Raw genomic sequence first — 13863 nt, 5'->3', positions numbered from 1 at the left:
GGTCATTTGTACATTAATTTCAGAAAATCTGCAATATAGCGAGGAAGCAATGTTCGAAAACACGAGTTGTTATTCTAATAAACCTTTGAGATAAATGATATGACATTACATCATGTGCCCGCGAAGCCATGATGTGAGGCCCCCCGATGCCGAGCAGGATGTGGGGCCAAAAACAGGAGCAGGTGAAGACGGTCCTGAGGGGATGCCTCCCTCCCCGAGACGCAACAGAAGGATCAGCTTGGAATTCAGCAGCGCTGCAGACGTTTGGACAGCTGTTACTGGGAGTCTGGACTCTCCTCTCATCTTCTGCCCACCGCAGCGTGTCAGCCGCCTGTTGTCATCTCCAAGTTGTCAGGTTCTCCTCTTACATGAGGGAAAAGACGAAGCTGAAACATCTGAATACGACATACTGTAGCTACTGTCTGTGACTCGAAACACTTGAGGCTGCCCAATGGTGCCCCCTAATGGCAAAAATATGCGTGGCAGTTTGATGCCAAAGCCAAGACTTGTGTTTCGGTGTCACCATTTTCTGATAGGGAGAGTAAAGAATAGAGAATGTGATAATAATAATAATAATAATAATAATAATAATAATAATAATAATAATAATAATAATAATAATAATAATAATAACAATAATAACAATAATAATAACAATAACAACAATAATAGTAATAATGATAATAATAATAATAATAATAATAATAATAATAATAATAATAATAATAATAATAATAATAATAATAATAATAATAATAATAATAATAATAATAATAATATTTTTTCTTCAGCCAGAGCTGAATAAAAGGAACAAAAAAGGCAATGGGAGTAGAAACACATGACAGAATATTTGTGCAGTAATAAAGAAAATAAAAAAATAAGTACATCCTATCGCAGTGAATACATTTTTTAAAAGTTGTAATTAATAATTAATTTCAAAAAGTAAAATAAATATTTTACACATTGTTCTTGGTGGTTTTGTCTGTAAGGCGTTAATACTTTATAGCCAGCAGATGGCGACAAACTCCTGTTTCTCAGCATTACCAAGTTGATTTGAGCGGAAACAAACATATTTGGGCAGTACATGGTTTAACTGACAGGGGGCGCTGACGTCTGCACTGCACTGGTATTGACACATAACTCGGAAAAAAAAAATCCCACACTCATATTTTGCGGTCAGAATGCCTTCTGTGCTTCAGAAGGTGGAGTCGAACAAGAGAAGCAAAGAAATCCTTAAAGGCAACCTGCAGCAAAACTGAAAACACTGATTACAGATGGGATGTATACGATTCTTATACAAATACACAACTTGGTTTACTGCAAATAAGCATGGAAATTACTGTCTTGAGTCCTGGGCTGTTTAGGACTCAGTCGTAGTAGTTTTGTCTGGTCAATAATCTTGGACTCTGACTTGGATATGGATGTGAAAAACGTCGACTATCAGGCCAGCAAAGTCAGCCTGAATGGGAGGAAGTTTTGTAACAGTGACTCATAAATTAGTTTGATTGCCAGGAAGCTCGGAAATTCTGCTGCAGCCTCTTGAAAGTTTGGAGAACAAGTGATCCTATTGTATTTACATTTATGCAAGCTATAATAAATGCCATTTAGCATAGTCAGGGGTCATTTTTAGCTCCACGTTATACATTTTTTACACATTTGTAAAATGAAATTGCGTCAAAGTCCACAGTTCTGTATGTTTGTGGACTCCTTAAGGATGACCAGGCCTTGGTTTGATGTTGTTTGTCAACTCTACCGATGACTCCGCCTTCTGCATGTGGAAAACAGCGCCTTCTACTGTTAGGTCAGGATATTCTCAAGCCTCTCCGGGCCTGCTCACATGCGGTCCAGAGGAACGGGGTTTCAGTTACTGAAGATCTAAACTAAAAGAGTCTGTCCAAAGACCTTCACGGTGGCATTCACTCTAGAATATTGCTCATTTGAACAAAGCGATTGAAATAGTAGTGTTTCTCAATGACAGGAAGGGGCTATCGCATAGGAAGTGGAAGTAGGAGCGTCCCTCTCGCAGTCACAAAAGCCCCCACGGTCGGCCACTCGCCTGCCCATCCTGTAGCCGAGCGCCGTGCGAGCCAGGAACACCCCCTCTCCGCAGGCCGATGGTTGCCTGCTAGTATTTTGGTAGTCGTCATCCTCTCTGACCTGCTGGCCCGATCCTGGCGCCAGGAGTCTCCACACACACTCTCCACCTCCCCCGGCCGCCCACCCCCCCACCCCACGGATAATTCAAACCAGCTGTTGCAAGGTGCCGGCGTGCAACCGATGCCAAAGTAAAAGCACCACAGAAGCAATGTAAACACGCATCAGATAGTGAAAGGTATTTGAAGTACTAGTACTAGTTCTTTGTCTGAAGTATGACATCACGTAGTCAGTACTGCCTGCAAGAACGGCGGCGCTGTCGCTGACGCAGGTGGAAACACTTTGAAGCGCTTCATACAAGTTTATTCTCTGGGACGGCAGATCAATGAATGGCCTTGCATTGATACGAGAGCAGAGACACACAAAGAGGCCGGGAGGCACAAATCTGTTTTTAGTTTTTGGACTTCTTTCTAATCATTTGAACATTTTCATCGGAATGAAAGCATGTGACAGCTGAGAAAAGAAAACGTTCTTATGCGGAGGCTGCTGACGTTCCCCGGACAAGCGAGCTCAGCTTTAGCACACTTAGCTTTTTGTCTCACAAGAGCTGGCGTATTATCACGTCATTCACACCAAAGTCATGGGACGCGTTACAGAAGCGGCAAGTATTCGGCTTTTATGTTCCACTGGACGGGCGATAGTTATGTTTTTATGATGTTATTTGTCAACTGCTAATACTGTAGCGTAACTACATCTGTCAAATGTATGTATGTACTGTGTCTAATCTACTACAGTACTGTGCAGTGTGGCTCTACGTCCATTCTAAGTACTCATGTGACCCGTGGCTGTTTTTTATTGCCTCTTGCATTAGAGAAATACAATGAAACGGCAATAAACCAGTAAAAGATGGTGGTGGTAGTGTGATGGCCTGGGGCTGTTTTCTTGTTTCAGGACCTGGAAGACTTGCTGTGATGGATGGAACCATGAATTCTGCTGTCCACCAAAAAATCCTGAAGCGAGAATGTCCCGCCATCACACTTTGATGTTTGAGACCATCAAACAAATTTAAATACTGAACCAAAACACTTTTTATTATTAAGGGAGAAAAAAAAAATCCAAAGCTACATGTCCCTGTGTGATAAGTTCTAATAAGTGCTTGGGCCACCCTGAGCAGCAACAACTGCAATCAAACCTTAATGGTAACTTGCAATGAGTCTCTTCCAGTCTTTGCAGGATTGTTGTCATTCAGCCCCATTGGAGGCTTTTCCATCATGAAGCCTTTCAAGGTCATACCACAGCATCTCCATTGGATTCAGGTCTGGACTTGGACCAGGACACTCCAAAGTCTTCATTTGGTTTTTCTTCAGACATTCAGAGGTGGACCTGCTGGTCCTGCTGGAGAACCCAAGTTGGTTCCAACAGATGGCCGGACATTCTGCTTCAGGATTCACGCTTCCATTTATCACAGCAAGTCTTCCAGGTCCTGAAGCAGCAAACCGGCCCCAGACCATCACACTACCACCACCATCTTTTACTGTTGCTATGATGTTCCTTTTCTGAAAGGCGGCCTTCCAAAAAGTTAAAAGGCACTTTTGCTTCAAAGTAAACAAAACATTGATAAGTAAAATGGCCCCCAAACCCTATGCGGCTCTCGTGGGGAAGGACTGGACACCCCCACGGACTTTCTTCCTGGCTCCTGCATTAGAGAAATACAATGAAACGGCAATAAACCAGTAAAAGATGGTGGTGGTAGTGTGATGGCCCGGGGCTGTTTTCTTGTTTCAGGACCTGGAAGACTTGCTGTGATGGATGGAACCATGAATTCTGCTGTCCACCAAAAAATCCTGAAGCGAAAATGTCCCGCCATCACACTTTGATGTTTGAGACCATCAAACAAATTTAAATATTAGTCAACGACAACACAACTGAACCAAAATACTTTTTATTATTAAGGGAGAAAAAAAAATCCAAAGCTACACGTCCCTGTGTGATAAGTTCTAATAAGTGCTTGGGCAACAACTGCAATCAAGCCTTTGCAATAACTTGCAATGAGTCTCTTCCAGTCTTTGCAGGATTGTTGTCATTCAGCCCCATTGGAGGCTTTTCCATCATGAAGCCTTTCAAGGTCACGGTGGTCGAGTGGTTAGCGCGCAGACCTCACAGCTAGGAGACCAGGGTTCAATTCCACCCTCGGGCATCTCTGTGTGGAGTTTGCATGTTCTCCCCGTGCATGCGTGGGTTTTCTCCGGGTACTCCGGTTTCCTCCCACATTCCAAAAACATGCTAGGTTAATTGGCGACTCCAAATTGTCCATAGGTATGAATGTGAGTGTGAATGGTTGTTTGTCTATGTGTGCCCTGTGATTGGCTGGCGACCAGTCCAAGGTGTACGCCGCCTCTCGCCCGAAGACAGCTGGGATAGGCTCCGAGCGACCCTCGTGAGGAAAAAGCGGTAGAAAATGAATGAATGAATGAATGAAGCCTTTCAAGGTCATACCACAGCATCACAGGATCCAGGTCTGGACTTGGACCAGGACACTCCAAAGTCTTCATTTGGTTTTTCTTCAGCCATTCAGAGGTGGACCTGCAAGTTGGTTCCAACAGATGCTTCCATCCATCACAGGAAGTCTTCCAGGTCCTGAATCAGCAAATCGGCCCCAGACCATTACACTACCACCACCATCTTTTACTGTTGCTATGATGTTCCTTTACTTTGACGCCAGATGTGATGGGACACACACCTTCCAAAAAGTTAAAAGGCACTTTTGCTTCAAAGTAAACAAAACATTGATAAGTAAAATGGCCCCCAAAGCCTATGCGGCCCTCGGTGGGGAAGGACCGGACCCCCCCACGGACTTTCTTCCTGGTTCCTGCTCTGTACGAGTGGTGGATTCGATGAATTGTTGATGCGGCTTTTGTGGAAGTTGCTCTTTCTGGTCCGTCAGTGCCCTCTTCCGTTCCTGCGACTGACCTAATGAAAAGGAATGTGTGTCACAGTGAAATGGGGGGGAGGCGTACAGAATTCAGCTCCTCATTGGAATCACATGAAGAGCATGTGCATCTTCCGTGATCGAGTGATACAGAGAGGAGATTTGCGATAATTGGCCAGGAATGTTTGTCGTGAGCACAGAGGACGCTGACGGAAGAGAAGGAACGGCAGGAAGAAAACAGGAATATTTTACAGCGTATGCGTGTTTCTTTTTTTCCCTTGAGTGTTTTTGGCATATGGGGGGGGGGGGGTCTGTGCGAAATAAGGTGCCTCGCTGTCTGTGGCCTGACCACAGCGGGACACTGTGCTGAGATTTAGGGGAACCCCAAGCTTTTGATCCCCAATCCGCAACCCCCAGCGCTGCTGAGTAATGGCCCACAAGTGAACTGAGTACATATGTGTGTGACAGAGGTTGGGATTGTTTTTCTCAAGGCGCTAGTGCTGCGGTTGCCTCCTCCAACAGCAGTGGATGGTTATCAGAGACAGAGGCCCGATGGAGGGGGCGGGCGGACGCTACAAAGAGCTGCTCTGGTGGAACGCTGGAGAAAAATAGTTCATGCTGCATTGGGATTTCCTGCCTTTGCCCAGGCTGGCCTCCCCCCTTCTGGTGCCTGCCCTCTCAGTAGTAAGAACCGTATTTCACTGTGAGACTCAGATTCCCATAATTCCATTTCTTCATCTGAGGTTCTTCATCACAGGTGAAAGGAAAAGGAACCCGGTCGCTATAATTTCACACGTGTGTCTCCGGCAGCGACATGCAACATATCTGGATGCTGTTATCTGATCTCTGGTCGCCCCCACAGCTGGAATACACATTGCCCGGCTCCATGTGGATCCTGTGAATGGACGCACAAGCCAGCCGCCTTCCCTCTCCTGCTCAACGCAGCCAGGACAGGTGCCCGGCCATTTGGCCGCCATCAGACGTATCGCGTGGGTGTCAAGGAGGAACGGCTCCAAAAGAACGGGGGGGGCGCCGAAGCGGTCGCCTTCTCCTCTTCCAGGGCTTTGATCTTAGGTGCGAGCGCCGCAGCTTAGGGGCATGTGTCGGCCATTAGCATTGCGGTGAGAGTGAGATGGCTCACAGGTTGGAGCGGAGTGGGAAGGATGTTGTGAAAACGTCTGCTCACGGGGTGTTCCTGCTAATAAACTCTGAAGGTGGCTGAAGGGGGGGGGGGGCGAGGGGGGGATGGGTCGCAAAAAAACCAACAATGAGGGAGGAAAGAGGTGTAGTTGTGAGTAATACCTGCGTTGGGCTTTGTGGTGCACACAAACCGATCACACAGGAAGTGAGATAGACCATTTCATTGAAAAGCCTCGCTGCCAGCAATCACCGTCTTGGGAAAGGAGGAAATGGAAACCAGATGTCCGAGATCCACCATGAATATGTCAGAGCTCCTGGACTATGTCAAATCCCTTATGTCCCTTTCTGCAGCGTCATCACTAACGGTGGTATATAATACACCCGAATACACCCTCCCAATGGGCGTTCTTGGCACAATCCACAATGCAAACACTTTCTCCGTCCCATAAGATGATTTTCCTTCTTCCTATAAAAGCTTTTTGCACATTTTTCAAATTTTAGGGTAACTTGCCGTATCCCAAGTCGGGTGGCAAATCTCTCAGCGCTCCTTCATAGATGGAGTGCTTTCTCCGGCTTGAGAAAATAACAAGCTCTAGAGTAATGACTTAACAAGCGGCGGGATAATGACTTCAACATGTGCCGCTAGCTGGGAGGACTCGGGCCGGTGCCAGCGCTCTTACGTGCTTGTGTGTACCTATTGTTTGCAGGGCCTTGTTTGGAAGCGTGTGAGCACATCGCCTTGTTCCCCCCGCCGGAGCCTTGAAGACTAGGTTTGGGGTTGGGGGGGGGGGGGCGTCGGTGGTGTGTCACAATGACAGGGTCGGCTGGTGGGGTGCCTGTGGGAGAGCCGGGTGTTTTCCATCATAACCAGCTGCAGCAATGGCCTCCCACACAGAGTAATGCTGCTCCGTGTACATGCTTGTGTGATAAGCTATGTCCGTGTGTGTGTGTGTGGGTCCCAGGATGAAGAATGGAGAACAGCATGTCCGGTGATCATAAAATATGTCATTTATTCATTTGAACCCCCAAACTCGCTCTGTTGTAAATTGTGTCTCTACACCATACAAATAAAGTTAGGTTGATCCCACTTCTGTCAAATGACTCATTCCAGGCCCGGGCCTGGATGGCCGTCCATCCGTCCGTTCTGCTGCCCCATATTGAGACATGCTGGTCCATGGTGAACATCCACTCCAGGAGGCAACGCGGTTCCTCTCTGGAAGATGCGAGCCGTATCATCCCAACATGCTTCTCAGTGGTGTTTATTAGTCACATGATTGCGTTTGATGTCTGAAGAGACAAATGAGAATCACTCAACGCCAGAGGGGTCCTTGAGCAGCCCCCGTGTGACGGCACGGCCACTCAATGAACAGCCTTCTTCCTGTCAGGTGTAAAGGCCCGACATGTTCCGCTCGGCATGACCAGACTTGCCATGTCAGGTTTTATAAGACAAAGTCCAGGAGAGACAATGTGTTTCTCAACTTGCTAAGCCATGATGTTTACATGCTGTTATGCACCGACATGTCACGGCAGGTGCACGTCGATCTGCAGCAGGTCTTTCATAACACTCGTGTTAAGGCCTGCGGGGACTCCTCAACGTCCTTTTGCACCTTGTCTGGGAAAATATGCTCAGGTGCATTCCTCCGTGACGCAAATGATATTTTATAAATGGCCAAAAGGTGAGAACCACGTTTCTAGTTCTGCTTTACTCATCAGCAGTGGCGTCATTAGACCTATTTCATTATACTTCATGGGCCTATTTTTATTTATATTTATATTTATATTTATATTTATTTTTATTTTTATTTTTATTTTTATTTTTATTTTTATTTTTATTTTTATTTTTATTTTTATTTTTATTTTTATTTTTATTTTTATTTTTATTTTTATTTTTATTTTTATTTTTATTTTTATTTTTATTTTTATTTATTATTTATGTTATATATTTATTTATATTTCTTAAGTCCCCCTAAATAAGTTCATATTTTTTATTGATTTAAAAAAAATTTTTTAACAAAAAATCACAACAATAACAAATTTTATATAATATGGCAAAAGCAGGCTAATAAGCAAGCCAATAAGCAGGCTAATATACTAGCCTACTACCAATACTACTACTACTACTAGTAGAAGTAGTAGTAATAATCAGAAGAAGAATAACAATATAGTAATAATAATAATAATAATAATAGGCTAATTAATAATATAATAATGATTATTATATAATTGTTTGTACTTGTGTAAATAATTTGATATTTTTTTATAGATTTTTTTTAAAAAAATCACAACAATAACAAATTTTATATAATAGGGCAAAAGCAGGTTAATAAGCAAGCCAATAAGCAGGCTAATATACTAGCCTACTACTACTACTACTACTACTACAAGAAGTAGTTGTAATAATCAGAAGAAGAATAACGATGATAGTAATAATAATAATAGGCTAATTAATAATATAATAATGATTATTATATAATTGTTTGTACTTGTGTAAATAATTTGATCTTTTTTATTGATATTTTTAATTTTTTTTCCAAAAAATCACAACAATAACAAATTTTATATAATAGGGCAAAAGCAGGCTAATAAGAAAGCCAATAAGCAGGCTAATATACTAGCTTACTACTACTTACTACTACTACTACTACTAGAAGTAGTAGTAATAATCAGAAGAAGAATAACAATGATAGCAATAATAATAATAGGCTAATTAATAATATAATAATGATTATTATATAATTGTTTGCACTTGTGTAAATAATTTGATATTTTTTATTGATTTTTTTTCAAAAAATCACAACAATAACAAATTTTAGATTCCAGAGACACAGGCTAATATACTAGCCTACTACTACTACTACTACTACTACTACTACTACTACTACTACTAGAAGCAGTAGTAATAATCAGAAGAAAAATAACGATGATAGTAATAATAATAATAATAGGCTAATTAATAATATAATAATGATTATTATATAATTGTTTGTAATTGTGTACTAATTAATAATATAATAATGATTATTATATAATTGTTTGTAATTGTGTAAATAATTTGATATTTTTTATAGATTTTTTTTCAAAAAATCACAACAATAACAAATTTTATATAATAGGGCAAAAGCAGGCTAATAAGCAAGCCAATAAGCAGGCTAATATACTAGCCTACTACTACTACTACTACTATTAGAAGTAGTAGTAATAATCATAAGAAGAATAATGATGATAGTAATAATAATAATAGGCTAATTAATAATATAATAATGATTATTATATAATTGTTTGTTTTCTTTTTCTTTTTTCTTTTCAAAAAATCACAACAATAACAAATTTTATATAATATGGCAAAAGCAGGCTAATAAGCCTACTACTATTACTACTACTTCTAGAAGTAGTAGTAATAATCAGAAGAAAAATAACGATGATAGTAATAATAATAATAGGCTAATTAATCATATAATAATGATTATTATATAATTGTGTGTACTTGTGTATATTTATGAGTATCTCTACTAAATCTGTCCAAAAGTGGGAAAGTTATATCCCGGTTTTTGTTCCTTATTTGGATTTTTGGGGATTTTTTTGAATGTCTACTACATTTGTTCTTATCCTGTGCACCTCCAGGGGGCTAAGTACCCCCCGTCCTCAGAACCTAGTGACGCCCCTGCTCATCAGCCCCGATGAAGCAACGTTTCAGTGTGTTCAGACAACGCTGATGATGAAATCAGCATTGGTCAGCATTTTGGTTGCTTGGATTACTCCTAAATTTCCTGACGCGCCGCACAAGAATTGGGGAGTTGTGACAGCAAAGGACGCTCGGTCAAGACACTCTGACACTTGTCTTGTTTCCTGTCGCTGTAAAAGCTGCCGTTATTTCCCCCCCGTTCCTCCTCCTCAAATATCTCCTTCCCCATCTACTGCAATGTGAGGCAACGTCCCAAGGGACCCAGGAAAAGCAGAGAACCCAGACACCCCCCAACCATCCATCCCCCCCCATCCCAGCGCTCTGCTTCTCGCTGGCAAAGAGTGTGCAGCAACACATGTCTCTGATCAAGTCCAGCCTGCGTCATCAGTCAGTAAACTCCAGGCTCCAGGAAAAGCAACAGAGAGCACATTCATGGCTGCCGACCCTGTGACTGAGTGTGTGATTCATTACTCTTTAATACGCGCCCGACCCCCTCCCATCCCGGGGCAACTCCGCAGCCTGATCCAGTCCATCATTAAACATACTCGTGGTGCGAGCGACCGACCGCCGTTGGCTCTCGGTTGCGAGATGCGGCGGTTTTGTGGCGGCCATGTTTGCGGAATTAGTGACATTTAAAACCTGAAGAACATAGCACATCATTTGATAGAACATGAAAGGAGAGCCATGAAGTTCTAGGCTTTGGTGATACATGAGCTGTGAGGTGGGAGTACAGATGAGGATGGGGCGATAGCGAGGCCGCTCATCTGGATTTGAGGCCATGCCCTCAACAAAAATGGCCATTTATTCAAGAAATCCGGACCACACTTAAATAATTTCTTCTTCTTTGCATGTTGGGTTGAAGTTCTAGGCTTTGGTGATACATGAGCTGTGAGGTGGGAGTACAGATGAGGATGGGGCGATAGCGAGGCCGCTCATCTCGATTTAAGGCCATGCCCTCAACAAAAATGCCCATTTATTCAAGAAATCCGGACCACACGGGCGGACTATTAAATAATTTCTTCTTCTTTGCATGTTGGGTTGAAGTTCTAGGCTTTGGTGATACATGAGCTGTGAGGTGGGAGTACAGATGAGGATGGGGCGATAGCGAGGCCGCTCATCTGGATTTGAGGCCATGCCCTCAACAAAAATGGCCATTTATTCAAGAAATCCGGACCACACTAAAATAATTTCTTCTTCTTTGCATGTTGGGTTGAAGTTCTAGGCTTTGGTGATACATGAGCTGTGAGGTGGGAGTACAGATGAGGATGGGGCGATAGCGAGGCCGCTCATCTGGATTTGAGGCCATGCCCTCAACAAAAATGCAATTTATTCAAGAAATCCGGACCACACGGGCGGACTATTAAATAATTTCTTCTTCTTTGCATGTTGGGTTGAAGTTCTAGGCTTTGGTGATACATGAGCTGTGAGGTGGGAGTACAGATGAGGATGGGGCGATAGCGAGGCCGCTCATCTGGATTTGAGGCCATGCCCTCAACAAAAATGGCCATTTATTCAAGAAATCCGGACCACACTTAAATAATTTCTTCTTCTTTGCATGTTGGGTTGAAGTTCTAGGCTTTGGTGATACATGAGCTGTGAGGTGGGAGTACAGATGAGGATGGGGCGATAGCGAGGGCGCTCATCTCGATTTGAGGCCATGCCCTCAACAAAAATGCCCATTTATTCAAGAAATCCGGACCACACGGGCGGACTATGAAATAATTTCTTCTTCTTTGCATGTTGGGTTGAAGTTCTAGGCTTTGGTGATACATGAGCTGTGAGGTGGGAGTACAGATGAGGATGGGGCGATAGCGAGGCCGCTCATCTGGATTTGAGGCCATGCCCTCAACAAAAATGCCCATTTATTCAAGAAATCCGGACCACACTTAAATAATTTCTTCTTCTTTGCATGTTGGGTTGATCCATCGTCCTTCTGACTGAATGACCAGTGAATGACTCAGGTGATGGTCACAAGCGGAGACCCCCGGTCTACGCTATGTGCTCATGTGAGCTGGGGGGCCGTTTCCCTGCCAGCAGCGTCAAGAGTCCTGTTTACAGGATGCTACTTCCTTTTCCTTCTGAGCTCCGACTGCTGCCATACCCCACAAGACACTCCACGCCTCAACCTTGGCCTGTTTCAGCAGCCGTGGGTGGGACAGCTGATGGGGGTGGATGTGGGGGTGGGTGTGGGGGTGGGTGTGGGGGTGGTCGCTCTGCAGAAGAAAACACAGCACTTGATCTCTGCAGCTTCTCAGCCCGGTCTGCTTTTTTTTTGGAGAAAGTAGGCCAATATAAACTCCAACTTCCTGTCGGCCTTGTCTCAGAGGGAGAGAGATGATCCTTCTGTGAGGAATGACACACACACACACACACACACACACACACACACGGATAAATAGAATTAGTGCCGAGAGTGGCTGGGAGAGGGAGCAAGGAATACACAAACATGACGGGGGTGAGGAATGTTAAACACATGCTTTATGGCATAAATAGCAGCCACTTTTGGTAAATTACAGTGAGTGTTTTGGCACCGTGAAGCCCACAGCAGGAAAACGCTCTCAAATTTCACATTCGGGGCCTCAGCGCTCCTCCAGGAACAAGACGTTGGGAGCGTGTCGTGTTTTCGTTTCTTCTATAAAAAGGCAGAAATCAGTCCGGCGGAGAGATGCAGCGTAGCTTTAAGAGTTTAGCTTGGCCGAGTCGAGCTTTTGTGGCCACGGCAAAGACGCCGAGACGAGGCGGGATTTAAATAAAAAAAAAAAAAAGATGACATCATTCCTGGTGATGCATTCATCACCTCCAGAATGGACTACTGCAACATCATTCTCTACGGTACACCATCCAAAACCCTCAGAACTCCGCTGCCCGCCTCCTCACCTCCACCCGCTCCCGTGAACACATTACCCCCGTCCTCCAAAACCTCCACTGGCTTCCCGTCCCCCCAACGCATTCACTTCAAAATTCTTCTCATCACCTACAAAAACCCTCCACGATCTGACCCCCTCATATCTCACAGACCTCCTCCATCCACATAATCCCCCGCGTCCCCTTCGCTCCTCAGACTCAAACCTCCTGGCACTCCCCTGTAAGACCAAGATCCGAACCTGGGGAGACAGAGCCTTCTCCATCGCTGCCCCCCACTCTCTGGAACTCTTTGCCCCACTCACTCCGTGCTTGCCCTGACCTTCCCACCTTCAAAAAACAACTCAAAACCCACCTCTTTAAATCTGGTTTTAATGTCTAACCTTCTATATCTGACTGCTGTGCCCCGCCCCCGCTTTTTTTTTTCTTTTTTAACCAATGAATGTTGTATTTTGGTGTGTCTTTTATTCTGTTTACTTGCTCTATTCAACTTCATTCGTTTGTAAAGTGTCTTTGAGTATCTTGAAAAGCGCTATACAAATAAAATGTATTATTATTATTATTATTATTCCTGATATGAGCTTTTCTTTTCAGTGTTTGAAAATTGCAAATGTCCCCACTGAGGGACGAATAAAAGCATAAGATAAGACATCTTCCAGAGACACAGATGGACAAAGACAAAAGTCCCACAACAAGTCCATGTCCCGACCTCGGGCCGTGTTGCCAGCTGACATTTTGAAAATAGTCCTGAACTAACTGGCAACAGCTGAGCCTATTAAACTGGACAGGCTCATCCTGGATGAGCCGCAAGACCGCCACTGCCAAAAGTCGGCCGCCATCATTGATTTCAAAACCACGGTGTGGACTTGTTGCAGACGTTTGCCGAACCTTCACATTTTTAACGTGTGAATGCGTGAGCGAGGCGACGCAGCCGCCGTCCTGCCACATGGATCCCTGAGTCAGGAGGAAATAAGACACTGGCGTGGAACAGTTTACCTCACTCTGGGTTGGCTCAGCCCACGCAGCCCGACAGCCCGACAGCCTGACTAGCGGTCTGACTTAGCGACCAGAGCAAAGGAGCCACGGGAATGTGAGCCTCCAGTCTGCTGGATCTCTGACTCATTGTCTAGAAGCACAAGTTCTATTCTCCAGATGA

Source organism: Doryrhamphus excisus, chromosome 1 (genome assembly GCF_030265055.1).
Source record: "Doryrhamphus excisus isolate RoL2022-K1 chromosome 1, RoL_Dexc_1.0, whole genome shotgun sequence".
Lineage (NCBI taxonomy): Eukaryota > Metazoa > Chordata > Actinopteri > Syngnathiformes > Syngnathidae > Doryrhamphus > Doryrhamphus excisus.
Note: the sequence above shows the minus strand (reverse complement) of the source record.